Source organism: Protopterus annectens, chromosome 2.part1 (assembly GCF_019279795.1).
Source record: "Protopterus annectens isolate FY-2018-M chromosome 2.part1, PAN1.0, whole genome shotgun sequence".
NCBI lineage: Eukaryota > Metazoa > Chordata > Ceratodontiformes > Protopteridae > Protopterus > Protopterus annectens.
In genome coordinates this window covers 351,834,512-351,862,320 of record NC_056729.1, presented here as the reverse complement: position 1 = coordinate 351,862,320, position 27,809 = coordinate 351,834,512, and the positions used below count along the sequence as shown (strand labels likewise).

The 27,809-nt window shown below is 41.7% G+C and overlaps 1 protein-coding gene across 1 annotated transcript in view; it reads left to right on the top strand.

The window, feature by feature from the left end:
- The first annotated feature begins 915 nt into the window (after positions 1-915).
- Positions 916-27,809, top strand: part of NCAPG (non-SMC condensin I complex subunit G) — a 1,684,114-nt gene continuing 1,657,220 nt past the window's right edge. The window contains exon 1 of the mRNA XM_044063449.1: positions 916-1,094. The gene's annotated coding sequence lies outside the window, so the exon portion shown is untranslated. The remainder of the gene's footprint in view (positions 1,095-27,809) is intronic.

Here is a 27,809-nt window from a genome sequence, read left to right as displayed (position 1 = left end):
AAGGGCACCTTTTCAATACTGCTCTTACAAACTTAGAAAGTTGATACAATAACACATTTGCATTAACATGTATTTTCTGAGGATTATGAAGTATGAATCTCAAATGCATATCATTATTTTCTGACCTCAAACCTGAATGATTTGCTACTGATTTATCATAAAACCACACACAATTTTATTCAGAAATAGACCAAAATATGAGATGAAAATCTGTAGAGTTCAGAGGTACGGTATCACGTTACGTCTGTTTCGTTAGCGGGCCGATAGAAAGTACATAACTCTCAAGTGTACCTCGTTACGAGGAACGTACCTCATTTGGGGGCTTAAAAGTTAATGTTCCTCGAAGTTCCTCAATGTTCCACGTTGAAAAGAGTGTCACACATTCAGTGTTAGGAATTTTTTAAGCGAAATCTATGGTAAATACAAATTAATCATATTAATTTATTAAAGGATCTTCTTTATAAGTAAAACCAGTATATTTTAACCATCCTATGACCTTCCTAGTTGAAGTTGTTAGTAAGCCATTAGTATGTGTTCCACATTTTGCCCATTTGTTCCACATTATGAGGGCTAGTGTTCCTCATTTTGGGGATGGAAGGTTGAGAGCTATGAGAAGGTGGTGTGGTGTGCATTGTATTACACTTGGGTTCTAATGCCGTTTATGTTTTCTCTTAGTGAGCCTGCACATAATTTCTTAATATTTTAAACGTAAACTTTATTTCTGTAATATTCTTAATTAGAGCATTAGATAATCGCTATAACAGAAAATTAATTCCATAGTCATTAATCGTGACATGTTTCCATCGTAAATAATATGTTACAAACTATGTTATTGTGTCTTTCGGCTTTTCCCGGTTAGGGGTCGACACAACAGAACTCCGGTCCGCTAATACTGTCATTTCTATAACACAGATCTAACGTCAACGCGCTCTCTATACAGATCTTGTCAGAGTTTCGGCTTCACCAATTAATGAAAAGGCGCATTATTTACTTTATCGCGAGAAGAAAACGTCAAGTGTAGTAGTAGTAGTTGCGGTTAGTTTGAACTGAAATTTGGCGGCTTTGGAGGAAGTGTATTTTAACTTTACTGTTAGGTAATATGTTTTCTGTCATTCTTTGTTAATAGTGCTGTGTACTTTAAAGCAAATTATTTTATTTTATTAGGTGGACATTGTGATTTTGTTTAATTAATGCTCCGAGAGTCAGAGCTGGGAATATTGTGCGTATGTAACTTTATTTGACTGTTTTTACTTGGCATGAAACGGATAAAATTGTTTTACTGTGGTAGTAATTTTTATACCTTACTTAAGATACTGTATGTATGTATAATCGCATTAGTTGGTAAGGCTGTAAGCGTGTACTGAATACCCACGAATGTATTATGCGGGGGATGAAAGTTGTGTGTGATTATTAACCTAATGACAACACCACAGGTCTGCTAACAAGTGTTGGGGAAAATGTTTATTCTTGCAGTCGTAGTAGTTGGTAATTGTATGGCTTTTTTGGGAGATTTGTGAACATTCTTGAATGTGTTCTTGATGGAGGGTTATTTGGATGTCATTAAGAAATTGCTGAGTACAGAATGTTTGGCAATTTATTATGGTAAGTTATATGAGCTGCTAATGCATTCCATGCTGTTCCGGATTTGATTTTCTTTTGTCTCGGTTTGCTTAAAGTGACCGTCCCTTACTAAGGGCAACCCAACAAGTCCGTGCCTGGTGGTTTAAATCTTTGTACCTTTTAAACAAACTAGTCCGATTTTGCTAAATTCGGGGTCAATCTTCAGCATGAGACTTTTGGGCAGTGTCTCAGGGTTACATGCCGAGGAGCAAGTGAAGACTGTATGTCTTTGGTTTGGCAGAATACGCTTTTTTTTCTGAAGTTGTCACTGAAGGGGCAAACCCGTAATTGTGATTTTGTGTAAAAAAGATGCGTGTCAGAACCATATGAACGATTACGATATTCACATGAGCTGTACACTGAAATATGGCATTTACTGTCTAGGTGGGTATTTGACAATTGGGATTTTGACACTGCTTCCCCTAAAACCTGCAGTAATGAAAATTAACATTATCCTAAAGGCATAGTTAATTAAATTAACTTGCATTTGTATTAAGTAGAACCTTTTGTAGAGTAGACTGTGTCAGGATAGAGCTTGGTAATCTTACCATTTTGATTCTTGGGTTGATCTAATAAAAGTTTTAGTATATATCTGGTTAATACTAAGATGGTGATTTATGTAATAAGATTGAAAATTTGTCTACATTGGGGGAAAGTGGTTAAGCTTTAATACCTGTCTGTTCTATTCATTTCAAGTGGAGTTGCATTTTAAATATGTAAATCATTTTGGAAAATAACTGGAATCAACCCACAACAAGCTACATTTGAAAACCAAGCTCTAGGCTGCCTGCTAAAGTCCTTACAATGTTGTTGTTTACCAGGCTAGGGACCTGTGGGAAAGTGCCATTGTTGTTAAACTGTTTTCTGTCTGGCCATACTAGTGTTCTTTATTATGACTTTAGGCATTTAGCATGCATGAAGGTGTTCAAATTTGGGTGCGTACATATAACGGCAACAAAGCTGAAAAGCAGCAGTTGGGTAGGTGGTAATGGTAAAGTTCTGCAGTTGAAACTCACTTTACATTCTTCTGCAATAGATACTCATGTCAAATAAATGTGGACTTGAAATACTGCTAACAGAATAAACCACTATTCTGTAGCTGATCACGACTCTTTCCCTTTTCGCAATCTATGTCCTAGCAACAGATAAGAAAATACTTATTGGAAAGTGCTGTTCCTAATCTCTCTCCACAACCAAGACCCTTCATGGGCAATCTTCCTTCCCTGTCTAGTAGCATTTTTAACCTTGTTTCTTCTTGCCCCATGCCTGCTGGCCGTTAAGCTTTTTCCTTCCCTTATAACTGTGGATGAGGGTCATCCGACCAGAGGAGGTTTTCGTTCAGGTGTCCATGAGTTCTTTGCTGGCATCTTGGCAATGAGGGAGGTTTTTGTAATGGCCTTGGACCCCCTCCCTTGGATGGTGGAATGTGTGTTCTGTGTCACTGCAGAAGTTCACAGCACCTTCTCTGTGCAGTTGCATGCATCTGTGAACTTGCAGTGTTGCTTACCACCTTCTGATGGCTTGGTGATCTGGCCACCTGCCCCCTCTAGCTATTCTGCCTAATTGTCGCTCTGAGAGTAAGTGGCAACATGTGGTTAGCTCCACTCTGTGCTCCCCCTCCCCAGAATGCATACACCAATCTTCTTCCGTCAACTCATATCAAGGGCTTAAGCCACTGATTTTAAGTCATGAGTGCTTAGGTTGTAGTCTGAGCTTTATCCCCCACTGTCATTAGAAGGAAAGGTACATCCAAACGTCATTCTATCTTTTTTTTTTTTTCTCATCACATTCATGCGTAGTACCATCTACCCTGGTCTCCAGGGTTAGCTCGACAGTTTTCTTCGTTATATTAACTCTTCTCTGTAACTCTTGTAGAATTCTGATGACTTTCTGCCGTGTGGACAGTTTTTATAGTAATCTTCATGCTTCTTCATCCATATTTTTTTTTTGCCTGTCCATTACCTTGCTAACACCAATAATTGGCACTCTTACTATTTAAAAGAAAAATTTGTGACCCAGGTCAATGATCATCAGCTATCCCTTCGTCAGCAGGGGCAACCTTTTTTCCTTCCCCTGTTTGTACAAAGAGACAGCAACTCCAGTCTTCAGTCTCCTGTGGGTACTTCAAGTTTGTGAATCTATTATGAAGATGAGTGTGTGTGTCTTGAATGTAATTGACTTTTTTTCTGTATTCGTTTTGGGTGTATATATGTGCGTCTGGAGTGGAAGTGATTTTTGGCCGCCACCAAGATGCAGGCACCATTCTTCATGTTGGGTGTTATGACTTGTCTTTCATATTTTAGTTTTAACTGTATGCCTGCCCTGAGGAGTTGGACCTGTGTGTTGGTTTGCATTCAACAAGGCTGTCGCTTAACTGAAAGCTGGTGTTAGAGGTGTGTTGCCTTTCATTTTAATAAAAAAGTGCAGTGTGTATTTAGATACCTGTTGATTATAGATACACAAACCTCATTAACTACACACCCACACAGTCTTGCCTTTTATCCAGGGCATCTCCGTAGTGGCCCACTAATTGTAATACAGCCTGTTGGCACAGTTTGTGAGTATGTCTGCATTCTTGTCCATGCTTGATGTTCGTGCAGGGCAATGAAAGTAGACTAGACTAGATTTTTGAAGAGTATTTAAAGTTGGGAGTTGCATTTTGGACTTCTGAGTGCACTGAACATATTGACAAGCAGTGCTGTCATAGCTGTGCTCCTGCTGGCATCCACTACAGGTTTATAAGTGGAATATTTTCAAGTCTTTTTGGGATAGAAAATTAAAGATTATAAATGCTTTAATTGTAAATTATGTATCCACACGAGTTGGTTGAGCTACCCATCGCACAAACACTGCCTCTGTGGAAAAAATAACAAGCAAGCAAAGCACAGCAGTTGGGTCAGAGCAGTTTATTTTCTATGTAATTGACAAGGATTGCAACTGAAAACGAGGTATTTATATTTTCTTAAAGGATGCAGTTCTACCCTTCTGTTCTACATAATGCTGTCATGGACAAAATTTCTTTTCTTTCTTGAATGGGAAGAGTATTAACTACATTGTGTCCTAATTTGCTTATGCAGTTATTTACAAAAATACTGCTGCGACAATTTATTTTTGCAAATAGTACAGATGCAAGCATTCCTTGCTCAATTTTATCATGACATTATCTCTCTAATCTTTATAATAAGACTCTTCATTATTGTTGTAGCTGCATTTTTAATATCTGTTTTGCTATTACTATTCAGTGATTAAGAATTAGTTTGTGTGTTGCAAACTTTCAGTAATAAAAAAAAAAAACAGGACATACTGGAGGGATAGATGCCTGTCCCAGAGACTTCCCATACTCTGGAACAGGCTACCTATCTATGTCAAGCAAAGTTCATTAGCACTCTAAGAAAAATCTTGAGCGGATGGGAAATGCACCCCAGGGATCACTTCTGTGTCTGCTCGACAGTGGCACAGGAAAATGACTTTCTTGGGTGGCGTAAGCCAGGGAACCTTGTTGGCTAGGCGTATGTCAGCCCTTGGGCTGATAGCCTAGTACCTACCTATGGACTTCATATAATAAATTCTGCAGTACAGCACATGTACAGTATGCAAAACACGTCTATTCTTGTCCTTCATTTTGTAGACAACATGTGAAGTAAAAAGCAATGTAAATGTAATGTGCTGATGTCTGTATGTAGATACACATGGAGTTTTTTATTTTACCCATACTTTTAAGAATGTTTGATAAAGAAATGACTGATTAATGCATGTTTATGAAACTTCTAATAGAAGAGCCATTCCCTGTTAATTGCATCAAATTATACCGTGACCCCCTATTAATATTCCAAAACGTGCACGCTGATTGGCCAGCGTGCACGTTGTAAATCGCATTATACTAATGGAAAAAGGTCCGGTCGCCCGGACTTTTTCCATTAGTATAAGTCTTTTTTTAAAACACTGTCTCGCTATGTTAGAGTTTAACATAGCGACACAGGTTTAAAAAAAGCAACGGAGATCTCCATTGCTTTTTTTAAAGCTGTCTCGCTATGTTAAATTCCTTTAACATAGCGGCACAATGTGTAAAAAGCAACGGAGATCTTGCTTTCTCCCTTGCTTTTTTTTTAAACCTGTCTCGCTATGTTAAATGGGTTTAACATAGCGAGACAGCTTTAAAATAAGCAATGGAGATCTCCGTTGCTTATTTTAAAGCTGTCTCGCTATGTTAAACCCATTGAACATAGCGAAACAGTAAAAAAGCAACCGAGATCTTGCTTTCTCCGTTGCTTTTGGCCACAGCTCTGATGTACTATGTAGGCATGCGCAGTACATCAGAACTGCCGCTGATGCCAGACTGCTGCGGAAGGGCAGCAAAGAGGCATTATACAATGCCATTATTTAAGAAAAGTAATTGTTTCTTTTCTTAATGTCATAGTATAATAGCAATAACCCACTTCTGGGTGTGGGTAATGCGGGATTTAACCACAGTTGTCTTTGTTTGGTCCCTCGGGCTTCGCCCTCGGGACCAAACCACACCAACCGTAGTTAAATCCCACATTACCCACACCCAGGCATGGGTTATTGCTATATTAAACAATGACTGGCCCTTAATATTTGAAAATGAGCACGCCGATTGGCCAGCCCAACCAGCGTGCCTGTTGTAAATCCCAGAATATACCAACAGAAAAAGGTCCGGTCACCTGGACTTCTTTCTGTTCATATATTCCATAACTTTATTTATTTTTTGGTACTTGCATATTATTGCAACCACATTTTCAACGACTCGATAATATGCAAGTACTTTTTTTTTTTTTTTTTTCTCTCCTACAGGTTTCCATTAGAAATGGGCCTGATGAGCCTCTTTGAAGACAGGCAAGTTGATCTGCCATACTTAGTCCGGGATTTATTCAGACTTGCTAGTTTTGCATGTTGGATGCATGTAATCTCTGCCTAACTAATGGATCTGTTGGTAGTGTTTAGCTCTCAAATGAGTACATCCGTACACAGTTGATATATAAACGGACACGTTTTCTTTAATTACCACTGACACTGAAAATGTGATGCCGTACACCAAAGCATACAAAGTGCAGATAATCGTCTGCAACATATAAATGTAAAGACGATTACACTGTCCCACTAAACTGACATCCCGAAATATACTTTTTTGCTTTATACTACTGTCGCTGATTTCACAAGTTTCCACTAACGTGTAATTACGATGGTATACTATTATCACACATGGGTAAAATTAAAAGTTCTAAATTCACAACTGCCAACCTTTTTCACTTGAGGATTAGCGAAGTTCAAAGAGACCGACTAAATATTTCTAATGGAAACCTGTAGGAAAGACTAAAAAAAAAGGTACTTGCGTATTATCGCAACTTGGTAATACACAAGCACCGCTGAAACTATTAAAAAATAAACAAACCAAACAGAGCAATGGAGACTCTTCGCCATTGCTTCCTTTTCAAAGCATTGCTGTACTGTGTATGTGTGGGAACGCAAGACCCATACGCATGCACAGTACATCAGGACAAGGCAGCAGGATACCACCAGCCATGGAAGGACAGTACGGTGCCGTTATACAAAGACATAATTTAAGAAAAGCAAGTTATTTTTTTTCTTAAATAATGTCATTGTATAATAGCAATAAGAGACGTTGTGGTATATTTAAAATTACCCCAGTTGGCTTTATTTAATTACTTGGGCTTCGCCCTTGTGATTTAACCATGCCAACCTTGAGTAAATCTTTAATATACCACACCACGTCGTCTGTTATTGCTTAAATTATACGTCAATGTGTGACCATTTCATGCTAATTGGTTCCTAATAGCTTCAGTTCTAAGGGCTGCTGCAAAGTCTTATAACTGGTTTACATCCAACTTTAGAGGAATTAATTCCAATCAATGTATATATTTGCATTGATGATTATGCTTTGGTAGTGAGAGAAATTCTGTACAAGCAGTGTTTTATCTTGGCTGATGCCCTTTTAGCCAGGCATTGTATTTATTTCTGTTATGTTTTAGTCACTGGCATTGTTCGCACGTTGCTCAGATGATTTTGTAAGCTGGGGTGTTTGAGATTCAAATACTAGAACGCCCATATTTATGGTCACATGATAAAATGAATACTTAAGAACATGGGTTAGAAAGGATATATGGGAAGAGATTAAAATACAAAAACTGAAAGTGTAAGCTGTCACAATTTATGTCCACAATTTAAGATACAAGCAGTGGAAATGCCATTAGTCCATTTTAGTTTTATTCACAGATCAGGCAAACACTTATCAACCAGAGAAGTTGTGGATAGTAATTTATGAAGCGGTTAAGGAATTTATTTGGGAGGGGAGGAAGTCCTAAGCCGATCTCCCAATTTCGCAAGGTGGTTTAGGTTTACTTGATTTGAATGAATTTATAACTACGCAATCAAGACTTTTTTAATATAAAACGCAAGCAGAAGATTCTAAATCAAGGTTGGGAGAGATGATTAAGGGGGGGATTTGATAAATAAGGGGGAGTAGAATTTTGGTTGCATATCCTCAAGAGGTATAACATAGTATCTTGTATTCATATAATTGCAGAAAGTAGTAAAAGATTTAAGCCAACACAGAAATGGAGGGGGATTTTTGCCAGTGGGGGTGACTGCAAAAACGGATATAGAAAATGGGCAAGACAGAACTGGAATTTACTTGAGAAAATTGGCAAAGCAACCCAAGGTATTGGAAACGACCAAAGAAGGAAGGGTGAAAGTGTGGGGAGACCAAGCAGAAGTTTTGGCTGCAGGTTAGACTGCCTTCCCACCAGGAACCGAGTTCTGAATATTGTCTGAGACAGGGATACGTTTAGTCTTAAACTCTACTAGAGAAGGTCTTCCCCTTTTTTTGTCTCTTCCCAGTTAGGGGTCGCCACAGCAGAACTCCTGTCCGCTAATGATTGGCAGTGGATTTTTATGGTGTAGAGTTGCCAGCCTGATGTCCAACCTTCAGCGAAGGCACGGCCATTCACACGTCTTTCAGAGGCCACTTGACCTCTGGGAGGCCATGCAGACTCCACACAGAAGGCACTCCAACTGAGAATCTAACGGGAGATCCTCTTGCTGTGAGGCAACAACGCTACCGCTGTACCACCGCGACTTACTGTCTCGTTTCTCTCAAAATGGTGGATGATGGGGCCTGCCTTGGTAACGTGATCTTATTTTCTTGCTTTCCTTCTTTCTTCCCAGAATACATTTAAAGTCCTCTTTATATGACTCATGCCAGACATAAGGAAGTGGTGCTGTTTTCTCATGCCATTAAAATATAATGGCAGGACTATGCAGTACTATACCTTCTGTAAAAGAGCTGCTTCTCTGCTTACCTGACTGAGCCTCCTTTATCTGTCTCAAAGCTTGTTCTATGCTATAAATAGCTGTTAGTGATTTGCAACAAAAGAAAGCAGATAAAAAAAAGTTTTTTTTGTAAGAGGAGGCTTTTGTAGTCGTCATAAACTTGATAAACCCTTCCCCATACCCTCATGCTGAGGTGTGAAAACTCTCACTGCAGTAAATAATCCTTGCTGTACATTTACAAGTGATTAAGTAGTAGGACTCTAAACTTAGTCTGCCTGCTACTTCCGAATGCCGTCAGTGGGAGGATTTTTCTCTCATGAATGATGCAGACTTAAAATGTGCTTTTAGTTCCTCAATTATTTCTGTCATGTTCTCCCTCCTTTTTTTCTATTTCATATTTATTTAGACTTTGGTAACCAGGAAAGTGAACTGGTACCAGGACCATTTTCAGCCACAACATAAGCTACACTGGCAAAGCTAATAATTATTAAATGCACTTATCGATGCAAAGAAAAAAATACTGACTGACATTGACCGAGATTGCATGTGGGGCACACAGCCAGTGTGTGACAGTGACCAAGTAAATCATTGAGCAACTGTAGGAAACTCTTGGGTTCTGCCTGGTATGATTCTCAAACAGTCTGGAAATGTATTGCTGATAAAAATATATTTCTTGGCATTTTAACCTTTCAGTTCTGCATTGTCTTAATTTTGCATGGCTGAACTATTTTATGGCATTGTTTTGTTTCTCATCTGTCCTGAAACTGTCTCCTCCCCACCGTATTCTTGTAGAGTTCTTATTGTTGGTGGCTTTGCAGTTGCCCATCCCTACTGTAAATTTGATCTGGGACACCCCTCCCAGTCTGGTGTTCACTCTCTACTTAATACAGAGAGAACATTTGAGAAGGCCAACCCACTTAGGCTCTTAACCTCTGCTACTCCTTCTCTCCTTGCACTTTACTAAAAAAATTGCACTTTATTTTGCTTTTGCCTCTTCTTACAAGTACTCAGTTGTATTTATTCTGCTGCATTTATTACTGCTTGGTAGTAGCCTGATTAAATTGTAACTGTTCTAAGCCTTTCGGTTTAAGCACTTGGGCTTTAGACCAGTTATTTTACATTGGGAAGGTTTGTGGTCTGCAGTGTTGTGGCAGGACAGGTAGCTTACATCCTTCTAAATTAGGAATTGCTGATTGAAAGCTCAGTGTCTGTTCTAAAAGTCTATTAGTTCTGGTTTAAGCACTTGGGCTTCAGGCCAGTTATTTTACCTTAAGGTTTGTGGTCTGCCCTCTTGTGGGAGGAGAAGTTAGTCTGCTCTTCTGAGCTGGGAATTTCTGGCTAAAGGATTATTTTGCCTGCTTATTTGAACTGTTTTTCTGAAATTGGTGCGCCTTGTTTGCTGTAGCATAGACTAGATTCAGGCATGCTGAATCTAGCTTTGTATAACTGGAGCACTAATCCAGGCCATCTTTTTTGGAGAAGAATCCCCTGCACCCAAGTGGCAGGAGTGTGCAGTTAGAACTTGTCTGAAGACTGCTGGAACAGGGCTCGGTTTTGAGCTTTTTTACTAGTTAATTGGGTAATTTTGTTTAAAACAGTTTGCTCGTTTTTCTATTGTTATATAAAAATGCACTTTATTCTGCTCTTACTGTATTTGTCTGTTCCTAATTTGTTGCATTTATTACTGCTTGTTAGTAGCCTGATTAAATTGTAACTGTTATTCTAAGCCTTTAGTTGAAACACTTGGGCTTTAGACCAGTTTTACATTAAGGTTTGTGGTCTGCACTGTTGTGGCAGGACAGGTAGCTTACATCCTTCAAGTTGGGAGTTGCTGATTGAAGGTTTAGTGTCTGTTCTAAGAGTGTATTCATTCTGGTTAAAGCACTTGGCCTTCGGGCCATTTACTGTACACTAAGATTATGTGGCTTGAGGGTATATTCTGCCCTTCTGAGCTGGGAGTTTCTGGTTAAAGGTTTGTTGTGCCTGCTTATTTGAACAGTTTCTGAAACTGGTACACCTCATTTGCTGTAGCATAGACTAAATTCAAATTCAGACTTGCTGAATCTAGCTTTGTTTGTGTAACCCAGGCCCCCACCATAAGGGGTGGGGTAAAACCTAAAAAAATGGGCTAGGGGCTTAAATGCCCCCTCGGGCAGATAGCCTAGTATGAGCCTATGAATTGAGCACTAATCCAGCCCATCTTTTTTTGGAGAAGGTTCCCCTGCACCCTAGTGGCAGGAGTGTGCAGTTAGAACTTGTCTGATCGAAGACTGCTGGAATGGGGTTCAGTTTAGCTTTTTATTGGTTACTCATTTGCTACTGTTTTATATAAAAAAAAAAAAAACCTTTATGCATCGCCACTTAGCTAGGGTTAAAACTATTCCTGGTGCCATAAAGTCTGCTCTTCCCTTAGAACTAGCCAGTTTTTTTTTAGTTTTAGCACTCAAATCTGTTTCTTTGAGCTCCGCACTTTGTTCAGAACTTGTAAGCACTAAATAAGCTGCAAATTACTACAGCACTCAACTTTTCCTTGTCTAGAGGAAAACAGTTTATTAGTACTTAATAAATAAGCACATATGCAGGCATGTCTTAAGGGTCAGCTCCTGGTGTTTTCTCCTGTCTACCTGATGAATCTGGGCATCTTGGGGCAATGCAGCAATTGCCTCATGTACACAGACAACCCTCTCCTCCTACCACCCAACACTACAACCTGTGAGAGATGCATTTATATAGCCAAACTGGAAGCAAAGCTCTCTTCACCCAAGACTGGACTAGACAGTCAAGAGAAGAAGGTAGACACTTGCACCACACCACACTTGTCACCTAGTCCTTCAAAACCTATACCACCAAACACACACCTACATTTGCGGAGGCTCTCAATAAAAATCTGCTCGAGCAACAGAGACCTCCAAAGCAGAAACGCATGCAACCTCCACTCCCCAACACAGCCCACAAACCCAGTGTGCCACTCTGCCACAGGCCGTAAGGCAAAACGTACCCAACACTCTAGTCACAGGTGAATCTGTAGTCTTGACACACTGATGTTGCACTCGCCAGGCTAAACAAGGAGAAAGTTACTGTCAGCTGCTAGGATCCACCACATAACACACGCACTTAAGTCACTCCACAACAAGTACAAATATGACTGTCCTTGTCCATGTTGGTGCTAATTACCTGAGATGTACCTCCCTGGACTACATGTAAAGAGACGTGGAGGAGCTGTCGATCTTGTAGCCCAGGCAGGTATGACCCTAGTCCTGAGTAGCATCCTGCCATTACCTGAATACCACCACAGTACACGGACAAAATGACTGACTTCAACAATTGGCTATGCTTCTGGTGTCATTCTAAGGGGATCCAGTGTCTGTCTGCCTGGGATGATATGATCGACAGATCACGATGCTTTGCCAGAGATGGCCTGCACCTGTCACCCTTGGGATTCCGAATACTGGCTAAGGCTCTTGCCACCCCTATAGTGCCTTTTTTAGGCAAGGTTCAAATGACAAATTTACCACAGTAACGGGTACAAGCAAGCAAAGTCTGTGGGTAATGCTACTCACTGCTAGAAGTTTAAACCTCAAAATGCATTCACTCGAGGCACTCATTAAAATGGAGAACATAGACATCTGTGCAGTGACAGAGACCTGGTTCAAGGCTCCAGACGGCACCCCTGTATTACCAGGCTATAATTCATACTCAGCCACCTAACCTGGACCGAAACACTAAAGGCGGAGGCGTGTCCATATTCATTAAGGATATCCACACCTCCAGGCTAGTTGCTCAGCATAATGCATCTGAGATTATCCAAGTGCAACTAACTCTGGGCAAGACCGCAATCCAAATTGTAACTTGCTACAGATCCCCCACCATGCTCTAAGATTGCCACTCCTCATTTTTTTGATGCACTGGAAAATATTAGGGTGCAACCCAAGACCCTAATAATGAGCGATTTCAACTACCCCACCATTAACTGGGAAAACTACTCGTGTACCAACTCTCTTGCTCAACGTTTTCTGGATTCATAAATTTCAATGCCTTGGATCAACTTATCTACAACCCCCCACCAGGGACAGCAGTATCCTAGACCTGGTTATTACCAACATGGGCGACCGGTGTGCCAAACCAGAGGTCAGTTCCTCGTTTGGTTAGATCCAACCACAAGTTAATCAGCTTAGACATCCACATCCCTCCCCATTAGGGAAACCACTGTAAAAAAAAATTTCTCCAAAACCAACTTCACACTTCAGACTGAAGTGGCAAACTTCACAACACCCATGCAGATGGGACAATAGAGGTACGACTGCTGAATCCTACACAAATGCACTTTATAAGCACTTGCATACATGTGTCGTGCTATCCTCCAAAAAATGAAGTCAATCTGGTGGTCCCGTGCCGTAAACAAACTCTAAAACAGAAGAAAGAAACTGTTGCAAAAAAAGTACAATCCTATGACTGGAAGAACTCCCTGGTCAGCCTCGATAAGCTGAGATCCCTCATAAAATCCTCCAAAGCTAGTTATGAAAACAATCGCCACTGATTCTAAAGACCACCACAAAGCATTCTATAGCCATGTCAAGAATCTCGGTGAAAACTCTGATCTGCTCTGAGTTACAGCACAGTGGCATTAAATACAGAAACAACTGATATTGCCAACATCCTGGCAGATGGGTTGAGTGCTAACTTTACCCCCCCCCCCCGAAGGGCCCATCTTTCCTGGAAGAATGCAAAGTTGATGTGAGGCTATGATTGAACATGGTGCTTAGGTGGGATGCCAGTTCATTCTGTAGTTAACCTAACAAGCCTGATGTGCAAGATCATGGAACATATCATCATGGAACTTGTAAACAAAGACATTTGGTAGTCTCCAAACTCTGGACCCCACTCAGTTTGGGTTTGTAAAAGGCAGATCATGTCTCCTATAACTGACTTCTTTGAAGCAGTCGCCAAAGCTGTAGATGAGGGTAAGGTGGTTCACAAAGCCTACCTAGATCTCGGCAAGGCTTTTGACACCATCACCCACTCTGGAATTATAGATAAAACTCACTAAATTGGGTATAAATCCCTATGTCACCAGATGAGTTGCCAACTGGCTCACTGACTGAACCCACACTGTGAAAGTAGCAGACTCCAAATCAGACTTCAGACCAGTAACAAGTGGGGTACCACAGGGTTCAGTCCTGGGTCCCCTCCTGTTTTGTATCTACTCTTCTGAAGTACAGGCTAACACAGAAGTTCTTTGGCTAGCAAACTAGGAGCCATAATTGAAACTTGTAACTATGTGGACATCTTACAAAAGGGCCTCACTGAGACAGATGCGTGGTGTCAAAGCCATGGACTCAAGCTCAATGCCAAAAAGTGCATGGTCATCCCCCTTTGGTAAAATCTCTACCCATGAGCTACTACATAGGTGGTAGACTAAACACCAAAAGTCTGAGACCTTGGGACACAGGTGGGAATAAAACGCCCCTTTTGGTATGTACCTCACAATACATCTACAACAACTGGAAAGGCTGCGGAAATAACTCGCAAAGAGGATTACCTGCCTCAAACAGATGCCCTATGCAGGCAGTCTCAAAAACATTAGCTTTACTTCGTTGCATATCGCCTACTCGGAGGCGATCTCTGCCTAACATACAAAGCTATGTCAAACCCAGAGCTGTTAGACATGCTCCACTTAAAGAAATCCCAATCCCTCCGAGCTGCACGCTCTAGGGACCTAAACCTTTTCGCCACAATAAACAGAACCTGCTGGAGGGCTAGATTCCTGTCCCAGAGATTTCCATACTCTAACAACCTACCTATCTATATCAAACAAAGTTCCTCATTAGCACTCCAAGAAAAATCTTGATTTGGTGGGAAATAGGAAATTCATCCCGGGGATCACCTCTGTGGCTCTGCTTGACGGGGGCACAGGAAAATAATTTTCTTGGGTGGCGAATGCCAGAGTACCTTTTCGGCTAGGCTTGTATCAGCACTAGAGCTGATAACCTAGTACCTACCTATGAACATTTTACTAGAATGTGTACATTAGTAATGCTTAACTATAGTACATTATTATAAATTCATTGTGTACACTGTTTCTGTATGTGTACATATATAAAGTACATGTGTTCAAAAGCGTGTGTGTATGCATTTAAACACAGTTAAGTACTTCAGATTTCCTTTTCTTAGTGTTCTTAATGCAAGGACACATAGTAAGCGTATGTTAAAGTAAATTTAGCTGTATATTATGGTTGCTCTGACAATGCAAGGACTGACTCGGGTCAGTAGGAAACTCTCTACAATGGATTTGCATGTACCAGATATGCACTCCCCTCTGGAAGGATGCCACACAGCATAAAAGATGTTTTTTATGAACCGTATCAGTGCATCTAGTTGATAGGGTTGCCACCTGACTCTCTGCAGTTTTCTGTGTGTGGGGGGGCTTGAAAATGAAATGCATTTATACTTTACTGACTTTTCTCTAATGTCACAAATCCTTTAACTATTATAAATAACATTTAAAGCTTAGAATTTCAATACTGTGTTGCTGCTTATGTAAATTTGTCAGTTGACAATTGCCTTTAAACCCGACTGATCTAATTGCTTTGTTTTGCTATGAAAAGGGAGTGTTAAGTTCTCATCCTCTCTGCAATATAAGCAGTGGAAACAACAATTCCACAACTTTTCTTTTTTTTTTTTTTTTTTTATCAGCTGCTGTGTTCCTGATATTGGCATGATTAATTGCCCATCTAAGATTGACAACCGTACCTGACAGGGTAAACGGCAGATTTAACTGTGTCTAATATGTTATGCAGGTGGAGACTAATTTCTTTGCAAAGTATGTGTGAGAAGTTGAGTTTAAAAAAAAAAGTAGGTGGGGTTTCCCTTCCTTTGACTCCAATGCAAGGAAATAAAAGCTTTAAAAACTACATGCAGGTTTCTGGTGCATACACAATGCTGGAACCATATTGTAGGGAGAAAAGAAACCCAACGATTGAGATACTGTATGAGAGGGTGGAAGGAATTGAGCAATTTGTATACTGTGGATAACTGTTCAAAGGAACAACTGTGTGAATATAAAAACGTTAATATTTTCTGTTTTTATGTATTAGTATTCGAGTGATAATTTCAGCAGAGTTTGTGTGAGAATGACCATACATATAATTCAGTAAGCACATGGTGAGTGGCCTTCATGGCAAGGAGCGCAGTGATGGGATGGAGTTTGAAGTAGCACTAGGGGGCTGAAGGTGAGCTGTGCAGTATAGTAACACTAAATGTGGGCCACAAGAAAGCTAAGCTCACTGTACACTAACCATGGTATATCTAAAGTTCTAATGGTAGCAGAATGTTAAAACAAGATTGGGCCATGTGTAGTTCCTTGGGACTAGCTTACAGTGACTGGTTGAAAAGAGGACCATATATTGCATCATTTCATCAATTTTGTTTTCACAACTGTCTGTCATGTTTACTCGACACCTAGGTCTGAGAGTTACTGAAGTAGATTTTGATGGGGGATAGCATCAAAAGCTAGGAATACAGTGGATTCCAAGATTGCCCTTGTTTCTACTGTGGCTAATGGTGTTGAGGAAGCTAAGTAGGGCAGTGCTTCTGCTGTGGAAGTGTGCATGAAATTTCTTTAGCGTTGTTGCCCCTCCTACTATTCCGCGGTGGTACAGCAGTAGTGTTGTTACCTCACAGCAAGAGGTTCTCCCGTTCGATTCTCGGCTTGGCTTGGGAGTGCCTTCTTTGTGGAGTCTGCATGTCTTTCCCCGCGATTGGGTAGCGTTCGAAAGACATGCATGTGTAAATGGGCATGCCTTCGTTGAAGGTTGGGCATCGAGCTGGCACCTCAGCATTTCGTAAAAATCTGCCAGTTAGCGAGCCAGACTTCCGCTGTGGCGACTCCTTACTGGGAAAAAGCCGAAAGACGACTACAAGTTGTTGCTCCTCCTACTATTGGAACCATATGGATACCCACATTGCTCTAGCTTCTGCTTAAATATCCTGGTATTGCTTTGACTTTATGTATTGCAGTGCACAGGATACTACAGTTAAATGTGGAAATTTAATACTTGTCCCACTTTTTTCTTTGACTGCAATATCCGACTTTAACTGCAAGTATTGGATTATCCCATTTGATCAGAGCTTCATTTTCAGTAATTCTTTGTGATTCATGTTTCTAATGCTCTGAGACATTTTCTTCATGGTTTAGAACTTTCACTGTATTTGGATGTGATGTCTGACTAACTTATGCAGTTTATTTTCAAGGCTTGACTGGGGATGTATAGTCTTGCTATGCACTAGTGTTCTATTTATCACTTGATAAGTATGCATTTTTCTTGTCCAGCTAATCCGGTTCTTTTTTAGGCCAGTCAGTCAAACCAAAGCTGTAAGAATATGAAGAGTAAGTTGGCTGATGCCTTTAACTTTATTTGTGGATATGAAGGCAGTTTTCACTATTAACTCTAGTTCAAAGTTCTATTATATGCTTAAATACCAAAGTGCTTCACAAAAACAAAATACTTGAACAATTGATTATCATTACAATAAAACTGAAATAATCGATCAAACGAAATTCTTTGAGAAACGTGGTTGCATGAAGCAACTTGACTCTAAGCAGCTATACATGTATAACAAAATAATGACCAAGTCCATCTCTGGTAGAATTTATGGCTGAAGGTATTTTGGACAGGATCCTTAAATTTTGCAATGGTTCATTAGTTTTGAAAACTTTAAAATGATCTGCTGCACATATGGACATCTGCAAATAAACTAACTTTAAGCAGTATTAAAACAGTAATGATAACACTGTAGTTAGCAAACTGACATGGCACCAGATATAAAAGGGCTACTTACTGCAAAGTTATCAATGCAGCAGGCAACCTCAAAATCTCTCCAAAAGCTACAAGTCTTTCTGTTAGGACTTAGTAGCAAGTTCCCTCAAGGACTTCAGAACACTAGAAACACAAGAATTTTTTAATTAAAAATACTCCCTGAAACCAAATGAGGAGGAAAAATTCAGATAACCTATTAAAACAGCAGCAGTGGTGAAACAAGTATGCATTCAGTTCAGAATGCAAATGAATTACTAAAAGCAGATATCCATTTGAAAATTGTGTGGCAGTATACAAGAGGTTGGCAACCACATGTCATCACTGGTGGGAGATTTACTATATCGCCTTTTTCTGACATAATCCGAAGCTTTGATTTCATTTATTCATGTTTTATTGCTGACCTTTCAGCCATTCCCAATTACTTTAAGCAGTCTCTTCAAGTTCTTTTGTCGTATTACTATCTCAGGTTAAATCCCCCCCGTCATATTACTATCTCAGGTTAAACCCCCCCCCCCCCCGCTATAAATGCTGCTTCTGCACATTTTTTCAAGACCAAGTGTCATTCTTGTATCCTCTAGGAAAGTTTTAGCCGTTTGTAGTTGTGCCTTCAGTTGATTTGAGCTACACAGTTTGTCATTCACAAAATGTGGCTGGGATGTCCTTGGACAAAGCTGTTTTTTTGGAACTTAAAATGTGAGAGTGTTCAATCTCGCCTTTGTTCTTACACATGGGTTCGGAGCCGATCCTCGGCTCCGTGCCGGCCGACTGCAAGCTCTGCATCGAGAAGAAGCTCGAGGACATCTAATACCCACAATCCCCCTCTGCCTTTACCTCAGATCTAGTTTGCCGCTGCTGCAGTATGCATCGCTGGAGACTAGCTCGGGGCTGTTCAGATAAGATATTTTATCTATTCTGTACTGTTTTCAGAAAAGTTCTTTAAAATTAGTTACTTAGTTAAAGAGTAGGTGTGTGAGTGCAGGAATTCTCTATACTTTGAACAAGTTAACTTGTTAACTTTCGAGTAGAGTTTTTCGGGGCCTACCCCTTCTTGACTTGTGACTAAAATTTTTTGTAATCTTGCCTTTTGGCACTTTATTACTGGATTAAACTTCGGATTCGACTTAGTTGACTAGAAACTTGTTAGTCTTGTTTTAGCTTTATCTAACAGACTTTTACCCGGATTTGACTTTTGTACTGGATTGGACTCTTTACTGGACTTGACTGTGTTCATTGTTAATATGTCTGAAAAGATGAAATCTGGTTTTAAACGTTGTCAGTGTGGCCAAAATGTCGGTCACAGACAACCACAGTTCCTGTGTCTACTGTCTTGGCCCTCTCCACTTACAAGAGGATTGCTCTATTTGTCACTCTTTAGTGGGAGGTCATGACAGATAGGCGCAGGAAACTGATGGATAGAGGATTGCTGAAACCCTCTTTCCAGGAGGCTTTGGATGCTTCAGACCAGGCATCCAAGTCTTCGAAGGGGTCGAAGACGTCGGAGCCAAAGTCATCGGCTCCGAGCTCTTGAGTAGTTAGATCACCGGTTCCACAGACTTGGGGCCGAGTGTTCAGCTATTGGCAGTTTCGAGCCTCGAGTCTTGGAACCGGTGACGGAGCTCCCCACCGACTCTGTTGAGGTCGGCTCCGTCTTCGATCCCTTCGACTCGTTCTTCTAGAGCCCTTTCCGACACCGGTGTGGACCGTGTGGTGCAGAAGCTTATGGAGCATACGGCCTTGTCCAAACTTATTTCGGTCTCCTCTCAGTTGATGTCGAGACTTGCAGGCCTGCCACTATCTCCATCTGTTCCTCCTCCGAGACCTGTTCTGTCTTGAGCGGAAGAAGCTGACCTGATGATTGTGGAGCCCTCGGTGCCTGAACCGTCCTTTTCTCGGTCGGTACCGTTTACCTCGACTCCATCCGATCCGGTACGGAGTCTCGGGCGAAGGTCTGTCCTTGGTTCGGGACCGAGTCGGACCGATGTTTCGGTTCCGACTCTCCCTCGAGCCTCGGCGGATCGATTCGGTTCCGTCCTCGGGTCGGTGCCGGTTCCTGTTTGGGTATTCTGCCCATTTCTTGAACCGGAGATACCTCGACTCGGGACCGGGGCCGACCTCATGAGGAAGGTGTTGTCTACCCAGACAACCACATCAGCAGGTACAGCTTCTCCTCCCCAAAGGACCGTTATCCTCCTCTGCACCCACGGCCACGTCAAGCGTCGGGCACCAGTGTCTCAGCCACCCTGGAGGTGCCCCTCTTCCTCGGAGGCTTCTTCGGATGCTCCCCACGAAGAAGTTCCTAGGAAAAGACTGTGTAAGAGGAGACACTTGGATTCTCCACAAGAATCCTTAACATCTGATACTGACTTAGATGAGTCAGAAGGGTCCCTAAGTCACCTTCAGAGGATGTCTCTTTTGCTGACATCTTGGAGATCCTTAAGCAGAGAGGTGACTGGCAAGCCCTCCCCCCTTCTGAGGATGAGTCAGTTTTGCTGAAGGCATTTGGTGCCCGTCCTTCCTCCTCCTGGGTCACTCCGCCCTTTGATGAGTTAATGGAATTGATTGCTCGAAGGCGTGGGAGACCCTGACACAGTGGAACCTGTCCCTAGGAAGCCAAATAAGTACATCACGGCACCACAGGACAAAGCTTACCTTACCAAAGGAGTTCCAGTAGACGCCATGGTGGTGGCAGCAGCCACTAAAAAGGAGATGTCGGAGTCTTCCTCATCTGTCCATCCGCCTAACAAAGATTCTAGGACCATGGACAGATATGGGAAGCGCATTTTCAGTTCAGCGGCTTTCTATGCGTCCCTGAACTATTTGACCCATTTTCGTTTACAGAGGGATCTAGTCAAAGAGTTGGGAGATACCCTCCAGGGTGCAACAGATGCTGCTGTCTCGGGAAAAGTTACAGCGCAGCTCAACACCCTTACGTCTATTGTGAACTCGTCCATGAGGCTGATATCCTATGCAGCCGAAGGATCGAGTAGGGCAGCGGCTTCAGCGATTGCTCTTCGTAGGCAATCCTGGATGCGCTTATGTTCGGAAGCCTTTAAGTCTTCCTTTACTAGCCCCATTTGATGGAGCCACACTTTTGGCCCTAAAGTAAAGGAGACCCTTACCCGGTGTGAACAGGAGGGAAAGACTCTGTCTGCTGTCGGAGTCCGTTTTCCACCCTTCCAGACCGTACCCCAAAGGGCAACGTGGTGGGAAAATGTGGTTCTGAAAACCCCAAAGATCTTTTCCAGACACACAGGGTGATGCCTCTAGAGGCAGAGGGGGCAGAGGTGGAAGACGCCGCCTGGCGGCAGAGGTCAAACCAAGGTGACAGGGATAACCTCCTGGCAAACCTTTTCAGCACTCCTGAGAGGAGGCCCGACTGTCCTGCTCTGGAGGCAGTCGGGTAGCTTTATACCCTCAGGCCTGGCAAAACCTTTCTTCAGACAATTGGGTAAAAAGCGTTGTTACCAGAGGTTACAAAATCCCATTTCTATCCACCCCCATTCCAAAGAAAAAAATCCCAGATGTACCACCCCATCTGCGAGAACCAGCAGCTACAGAAATTTCAAAGCTGCTAAGAAAAAGTCATCCAACCAGTCCCAGCGGACCAAATAGGATTCGGAACTTACTCAAGGTTCTTTTTAGTTCCAAAGAAAACAGGGGACTGGAGGCCAATTCTGGACCCAAGTCATCTCAACACCTTTGTCAAGAAGGAAAAGTTCCGAATGGTCACGCTTCAATCGATCCTTCCATTCTTACGGAAGGACGACTGGATGTGCTCAATAGATCTGAAGGACGCATACTACCACATCAAGATGGCCAGGGCGTCCAGAGATCATTCTGGGAGCCAGTCACTATCAGTTTCGAGCCCTGCCCTTTGGCCTGACCACAGCCCCAGGGTCTTCACCAAATGCATGGCAGTGGTAGCGTCTCATCGATTCCAGGTGTTTCCGTATCTGGACGACTGGCTCCTGTCTGCCACCACCAGGCGTCAACTGATTCAAGCCAGGGATTACTCCTACAACTTTGTACACCTTGGCATTTCAGTAAATTTGAAAATCTTGCTACAGCCATCACAGCATATCTTATTTATAGGAGCGGAATTGGATACGTCAGTTAATTCTAAAACTCGCCAGAAAGAATATTAGCACTTCAGTTCAACATTTCCTTCTGCTGTCGTCCAGAAAATCCCCAGCAAAAATTGTTCTGAAAGTTTTGGGTCTCATGGCAGCTTCTCTCATAGCAATACCACTGGGAAGACTGCACATGAGAGTGCTACAATGGCTTCTATTTGCACAATGGTCATTCCAACATCTTCCACTGACTCACGAAATTCTGATAACGAAAACATGCAAATCACACCTAATGTGGTGGTTACAGACTTGCAACCTATCCGGCGGAAGACCATTTGTGCTACCCACACCGTCAGCACGATAACCACGGACGCTTCCTGATAGGGTGGGGGCATCTTTCAGGGACAGACAGTCCAAGGCGAATGGACCAATCTAGAGTACAATCTGCACATCAATGTTCTGGAGTTGAGGGCAGTGTTTTGCAACACTTTGCTCCCCTTCTTCCTCCAGGGACCATTGCAGTTCAGACAGACAACATGTCCGTAGTCTGGTACATAAACAAGCAAGGAACCAGGTCCTACCAACTATGCAGAGAGGCCATGAGAATTTGGCAATGGGCAGAGTCCACGGTCGCTTTCTGATGCGCATCCCGGGGTCATCCAACGTCATAGCCGACAGGCTGAGCAGGGCAATATTATTGCCTCACGAGTGGTCCCTCAAACAGTCAGTGGAACAGATTTTTCGAAATGGGGCCAGCCTACCTGCGATCTGTTTGCGTCTCAATGAACGCCAAATGCAGGAGCTACTTTGCCCTATTACCCCTCCAGGGAAGTCCCAAGGGACGCTGGTGCGATTGGCCCCGGGTCTCCTTTATGCCTTTCCTCCATTTCCCTGATTGCAAAGTTTCTGCAGAAAGCAAACAACCTTCAGAGGACTATAATTCTCATTGCTCCGTTCTGGCCTCGTCAAATTTGGTTCCCTTTCTCTTGCAGCACCGCGGGGACCTTGGATGCTGGACCCAGAGCCAGATCTACTGACTCACTCGTCAGGAGTTCCTCACCCATCCCTGGAATCTCTCCATCTGGCAGCTTGGCTGCTCCGCTTCTTTAGCCAGGTCAATTCCACCGCCCGGTTCAGGATATATTGGTAGCTTCTCATAAAGTTTCTACCATAAAGACTTATACTAGTAAATGGAAGCGTTTGTCTTTTGGTAGTCACATCAGTTGGACCCTGTTACAGCTCCGTTGAATAAGGTCTTAGAATTTCTAACGAATTATTTCAGGAAGGAGCTCGCTACCTTGAGAGTACAGTTAGCTGCCATTTCGAGCTATCATATAGAAGAATGTGTGCGCCTATTATGGCTCACAGACTCTGTAAAGCCTTTTAAAAGGTTCTTTTCATATCAGACCACCAGTCAGAAGCCCGACATCACCGTGGAATTTAAATTTACTGCTCTCTAAATTGATGCTACCCTTTGAACCAGCTTGAGTTGCACTTTGAAATTTTGTCATGGAAAACTTTATTCCTAGTGGCTATTACATGGCTGGTGTCTGAGCTGCAGGCTCTTTCGTCAAACATCCCTATTTAATTTTTCATTCGACAGAGTATCCCTACGCACTAATCCATCCTTTCTTCCCAAAGTTTGTTCTACTGGTAATATTAACCAGTCCATTGAATTACCCACCTTCTTTAAAGACCACTCTAATAAATTAGAGTATATGTTGCACAAACTGGACGTCCATAGACAACTCAGATTTTATTTGGATAGAACAAAAGATCACAGGAAATCTGATCAGCTATTTATAGCTTTGCTGACAGCAGAAAGGGTCTTGCAGTTCTGAAACGAACACTTTCTAAGTGGCTAACTGATTGTATCATTTATGTTTATGAAAATTCTGATCAAACATTATCAGCAAAACCCAGAGGACATTCTACCAGATCAATTTCTACATCTTTGGCTCATGCAGCTCGTCTACCTTTAGACATCATTTCGGCTGCTACTTGGGCTAAACCACATACATTTATTTCTCATTACAAAGTGGACAGGGTTTCTAGGGATAGGGCAACCTTTGGTTCCACTGTGCTCAAGAACGTTCTCCTTGAGTTCCTCAGGATCATGGAGCTAGGGGCGCTACAAGAACAAAGCGAGATTGAACACTCTCACATAAAGATGTCCTTACCATAACGTTCCATGTGGAGTGTTCATCTGCTCTCTCCACCTTCTCCCCTCTCTTTCCACCCTTAGGAAGAGCGTTCGATTTGGTGCCTGGTCTGGAATATTCTCCTTCTGCTGTTGCAGTGTTGGTATTACTATCATACCTTTGGTATGTTGTATATAGGTAATTATGTATATAGTTTGGCATGTATGCGTGATTGTTGCCTGGTTTGCTTGCAAACTAGATCTGAGGTAAAGGCAGAGGGGGATTGTGGGTATTAGATGTCCTCTAGCTTCTTCTCGATGCAGAGCTTGCAGTCGGCGGATCGGCTCCAAACCCATGTGTAATAACCAAGGCGAGATGAACACTCCACATGGAACGTTATGGTAAGGACATAACTTCTTTTTATAACCATAGCCTAGTCTATTACGTAAACGTTTTGATGGGCTTAAGTGCAAGACGGAACAACAATGAAGACCATGAATCAGCCTAGAGGTTCCCCTTTGGATTTCTGCATTCTGTTTCCTGCCTTGCTGTATCCATTATTATGTAGACTTGGTATGCTAGTGCCATTGGCATCATGTTTTCAAGTTCACATATTTGCTTCCAGAGTGGGATAGAAGAGGTTAGTTCAGATCTAATAAACCTCATCAGCACTTTTTTTTTTCTTTTGAGGAAGAGATCAACAGTGGTGCAGTTCTTTTGATCTGAGATTTTTCTGCTGGTATTAAATTTGGATACTAGATTTCTCATTGGCTTCAGTTAGAGAAGGGTTAAGATACATTTCCAGGTTTTAAGTATTTGCACATTTTTGGGGGAAGGGTTTGTTAGGTTTATGTCAAAATAAAACTGCTTAAGATGGTCTGTTGCTGAAAGTTGTGGGTTTTGCATGTGACCCAAGATTTCCTGGATTTGTCTCCTCAGTTTGCTTAGTTTTTAAGAGTAAGCTGGGGAGCTGGGTTGTCTTTATGAACATGCCCCATTAACAAGTAGAGTACATTTAGGGCGATTGTATTGAATGTTTGGATAGCTACATTAAGTAGTCAAATTCCAGTTAATGAGTTTTATTGTGGAAGTGAATGTGCTTTTTGAAGCGTAATAGGTCTCGGGGTTTCTGACCAATTATAGTAGTATAACTCTTTTCATTTATTTTTTTAAATCCGCTGTAAGGGGGAATCCTTGTAGGATTCCAAATTTTGGTTATGTTAATATTTAGGAGTAGACCTGTTTGAGGTTGGATATGAGATGAATAGTGAAATTTAACTTGAAAGTTGTTCAGTGTGCATGGCTGGGTTACCCCAGTAAAGTTTTTCAACAGTCAAGCGGCTTAAGCATCTCATTTTTCCAGTCAAAACTGTCATTAGTAACTTCAAGTGATAACCTGCATTTCCCAAGGTAGTACTGTTAGAACTGCATATTATACCAGTATTACAGAATTTGAGATGGTCACCTAGCTAGTTTCAGGTTCTCCATTTCTGATGACCTCTGCTTCTGCCTACTACCACTTTACATCTTTGGTTACAGTTGGAAACCGCCAAGCATAGATGGTATGATTTCATTAGTATTTTTGGATTTTTAGTGTTTAGTGGTTGCACATTGAAGTAGCAATTGTAGACACTACTCCTGTATTGTGTAGGTTTGTCTCTGCCCTCATTTTTTTGAGTATGTCATGTATTATGCATCAGGGTAGTGCGAGTAATGCAGTGGAGGGCTTCTAAAACACAACCCTGATCCTTTGGAGTGTGGTCTGTGGTTAATCCTAGTTGGCTGGGTATATGTTGTGGTTGGATTACTGCTTTCTGGTTGCATGCTGTGGGTGGTTATGTAGAATGTTTTGCTCCGAGGTGCTGCTTGTACTGTGTTGGAAGTGGGTGATCTCCCTTGGAACAAAGCAGCAAAGTTGAAACTGAATATATTGGCACCTGTAGTTTGATATATTTGACATAGGAGGTGACGTCAGTCACCCATGTTATGCAGCTTACTGTACTTGACATTCCACAGTCAAAAGTGCTGGTATTTTACTGTTTAGCAGGGGGGCAAGCCCCCCTGCAAATTATATGTACAAACTCTGAGATTGTACTACAGTGAGGAAATGGGTTAATTCCCTGTTCCTCACTGAACCGTGATCTTTCCTCACAATGCCAAACTCTGATGGTCTAACTACACTACCCATCCGCAGTAGTGTAGTTGATTTCTGTGTCTGCATTCTGTCCATTTTGAAAAGTACCTTTTGACCACATGTTGATCAAGCACAGGCACTTTGATAACTTAGTAGTAAACCATTGTAGTGTTTTGGTTCAATATAGTACATTTTTCGCTCTTATGTAATTATATTCTTAAAGGTTAATTTTATGAATCTTGATGTTTTGATACTGTTTTTGGCAGAATTTTAAAGGTTGGGTTTTTGCTCCTACTCTTTCACTGTTGAGATTTACTATTCACCCAGCAGTGTTTGTTTTTTTTTTTTTTTTTGTTTTTTTTTCTCTCCCTTAATTTTACCACTTGACCCAATTATTGTCACTTTTCTGCTATGTTAAATTGGCGGTGTTGGGCTTACTGCACGCTCACTTTGCTGCAGGGGGTGGTCTATAAGAGGCATGTTTACTACTACTTTTGTGAGACCCTAGTCTTTCCTAGGTTATTTTTATCCTAGTAGGCAAAGCTGCTGTGTTACTCTCTTGTATCCCCCTGAGGATTTTACCTGTATTAAACACTCTGGGCATGTACTATTCAACCCCCCTTCCCCCCCCAAGGAGTAAGGTGAGTAGGCTTTGTTTTTCTTGTCCCAGTCTAGCTCCTCCAATATCCAAGCAGTTAGTTGAACGTGGTCATTTGGCTTGTAGTCGAGGCTTTATTACTGTATGGCAGTGGAATTGGCTTTTTCTTTTTACAGAATTCTGTTACAACTGCTTTTTCTACAGATACTGGTGAATTTACTTCTCACAACTCTGTTACTGACTTACTGACCTTATGATTCATACCTTTACCTCTGTGCTATAAATACTGTACATATTCCAAGGATGTTTTGGTCTGTCCTTCTCGGATGTACTACTCTGTAGAGCTATTTGTACGACTTCTGTACTATGTAAATTATGCATTTATGTACGGCATGTGATTGTCCTCATTGAATTTTATAGGTAGTACTTCTAGTTAAAACATTTTTGTTTGTGTCCTAGATTTTCTATAGCCACAGAGTACCTGATTAAGTCAGTACTGTCTATTTGTAGACTGGCATAAATGACAGTAGGGCCAATAATCAATTTGTCTGAAATTAATTTTATTGGGATAATGGCCTATGCCTTTAGTGGACACAAGCAGTCTGTAAATGGTTAATCTCCCAAGCCCCCTGTTACAATACCAAGGGTATTGGGATTTGTCTGAGATATGAGATGCATGGTTAGATTTAAAAAGGCCCTAGTGGTCCTTAGCCTAGTAAACACCTACGAAACCAGAAATGCTGTTACTAATCACTCCTCAACTAGATGCCCATCTGTTCCCCAGTGGTGAGAGAACCCAAGGTCCACTGGGATGAGAGCTGTCTAGTGGGGCATCCATACAGGCAGACATTGGGGTTTCTTGAGACATTTATAATATCCTGGCAATAAATACATTTTACTGTGAATGACCTCACCTCTCTGGTGGTAAGAGTACTTGTGTCATCATAAGGGCTACTTCTGCTGTTTTCTCCATGTATGCCAACAAGGACTACCATTACTGGCTTGGAAGGTCATGCCTTTGTCCTCCCTGAGCAGGTTCCCTGATGTTCTGTTGCCTTCTAGCTGAATGGAGTCATCAGCCCTTCTCCCCAGTGGGTGCTCACATCCTACCTTACTGTGCAG